At 41.5% G+C, this 2,437-nt stretch overlaps 1 pseudogene; it reads left to right on the top strand.

The window, feature by feature from the left end:
• Positions 1–909: 909 nt before the first annotated feature.
• On the top strand, positions 910–1,585 carry LOC147459229 (uncharacterized; annotated as a pseudogene).
• Positions 1,586–2,437: the final 852 nt, after the last annotated feature.

Here is a 2,437-nt window from a genome sequence, read left to right as displayed (position 1 = left end):
AAGAAGAGGTAGGGGTAGAAACTCATGCCCAATATTCGCTACTTTTGTTTGAGGTTTGATAAATTGCAGGGATGCTGATGAGAGTACCTTGAGCTCCTACCACATGCATTGTTTTTTTGACACTTTCAAAATATCTTCAATCCATTTTGCAAGTTCCTTTCTTGATTCCACCAAGGTGCCTTTGAGTTCAAACTCAAGTGGTGGCTTGCCCCTGATGCTTTGGGTAAACTCTACATGGCTTTGGTTTGAGTAGTTGGCAGTTCTAATGGTTTTGGTGGAAACAAATCCATTGCAAATCGCTTCAAATGAAGATATTTTTTTGTTACCATATACATGTGGTAGTGATGTGTGTGAACACACTAGGACCGCCACGGTATTCTTTCCCTCTTTAGGAGGCTTTTTCCCCTGTGCATTGTATATACACCCATCACTCTAGGGCTATCTATCTTTCCATTGCACACTAAGTAACACACTCTCTATTGTGTGCTTTGAGCTTCCTTCTTCTTCTCCAAGCTGTGTGCATTTCTCTGCAACCCTAATTCCAACAATTGGTATCAGAGCAGGTTACGTCCTCCCTGGCTTAGTCGCCAGCTACTCCAGCACACACCTGCTCACTTTCTCCGATTATAGTGAGGTTTGGCGAGAATTCGCAGGTCAACAAATATTTCGGAAAATCTCATAGAGCTTAGTCTGCTTAGATTTCTGATTTGGGCTCATTTCGGCCTCCATTTCCACTACAGGCAGGTTTGCACAGACAATTTCGTCATTTTGTGCAAAATTTTTGTCAGTGCCGATTTCTGCATGACAGGTCCCTTACAGTCTTCTACAATTTGTGCTATACAACACGTGTTGTTCCCGCTCTGTTTCTCCTATTTTGGAGCAGTTTTCACATCAGGTGCAACATTTACCATGGCTGACAACAACACAGATGTCTTCAAGATGTTTGCTACTGAGGAAATGTTGGATGGGGACAATTACCCTATGTGGGCTTATATAATGCAACACGTTCTTGTGTCAAAGGGCGTCTGGAATATTGTGTAGGGCATTGAAGTACATCCTGGTTCTGAGGATGTAGGCGATGTTGAGGATGTTGCAGGGCTTGCTGCTATTAGAGTTGTTTTGCCTACATCAGAAAAATCTCCTTGGGATGTCAAGGATGCACAGGCTAATGAATTAATTGTGTTGTCTGTGAAGCGCACCATTGTTCCTCATATCCATTCAACAAAATCTGCAAAACAGGCTTGGGATATATTGGCTGGTCTTTATGCAAGTTGCAATGAGGCGAAAGTTGCATTGCTGCGTAAAGAGATGGAGTCGAAGATTATGCATGAGGAAGATGATATGGACACTTTTCTTGCTAGCGTCAAGGATATCAATGAGCAACTTATTTCTGCAGGTGAAGTCATTTTAGACAGTTCCCTTGTGCAGACTGTTCTTGATGCCTTACCAGATTCATACCAAACTTTTGCTAGTACTTGGAGACTGATGACCCAAGGAAATCATGAAGTTTTCAAGTTTGATGCATTATGCACATTGCTGTTGCAAGAGTCACTTTCCAGAAAAAACAGGACTAGGCGACCTGTAGTTGAACAGGATTTTATTGCTTCTCAAAGAAAGGGTGGTAACAACAATGCAGCCACTTCTTATGGTTTTGCTATACGAGTGGCAAAACATCTGTTCCTAATGCTTATGCTGACAACAATTCGTCTAGAAATTCTGGTAATAAGGGCAAAAAGAAGATGCATTGCCATTATTGTAAAGCTATGATCACTTGATCAAGCAGTGTCCTAAGTTGAAGGCTAAAGAGGCTAAGAAGAAAGAGGGTGGTTCCACTGCAAATGCTGGTTCCACTACAAATGCAGCCATTGTTGAGTCTTCTGTAAAAGGAGATTGTAATGCTGATGTTGATACAGAATGGGCTTTTAGAGCAGAGTGCACTTACAATCCTGATGTTCATGATGCATGCTTGTCAGTTTGCTGCAGATTCACGTGTGTGGTCTTTTGATGGTGGTGCTACAAAGCACATTACCTCACATCATGAATTGTTCACCTCTCTCGAGTCTGTCCCTCATGGGAATTCAGTCACTTGTGCCAACAATGCCTCTTATCTTGTTCAGGGAGTTGGAAAGATTGTGCTTACTGCTGAAAATCTTTCACACTTGTTGATGCACTTTATGTACCTGGGATCAAGAAGAATCTTTTGTTTGTATCTACACTTGCTAGACTTGGACTTCAAATTTATGGATGACTGATGTACAATTCATGATCTCAGTTTTGGTGATGAAATTGTTGCATTTGAACTTTTGTGCCGTGTGCGCTCACTTTGTATGACAAGTGTAGAAAAAATTTTGCAAATGCAGTTACAGATTCAAGGGCTATTTCAGATGCAAAACTTTGGCATGCACGTTTTGGTCATCTGAATTTTGCCAGTTTGCTG

Source organism: Adiantum capillus-veneris, chromosome 4, assembly GCF_014529385.1.
Source record: "Adiantum capillus-veneris isolate H3 chromosome 4, ASM1452938v2, whole genome shotgun sequence".
NCBI lineage: Eukaryota > Viridiplantae > Streptophyta > Polypodiopsida > Polypodiales > Pteridaceae > Adiantum > Adiantum capillus-veneris.
Note: the sequence above shows the minus strand (reverse complement) of the source record. Positions and strands in the feature narration are given on the sequence as shown.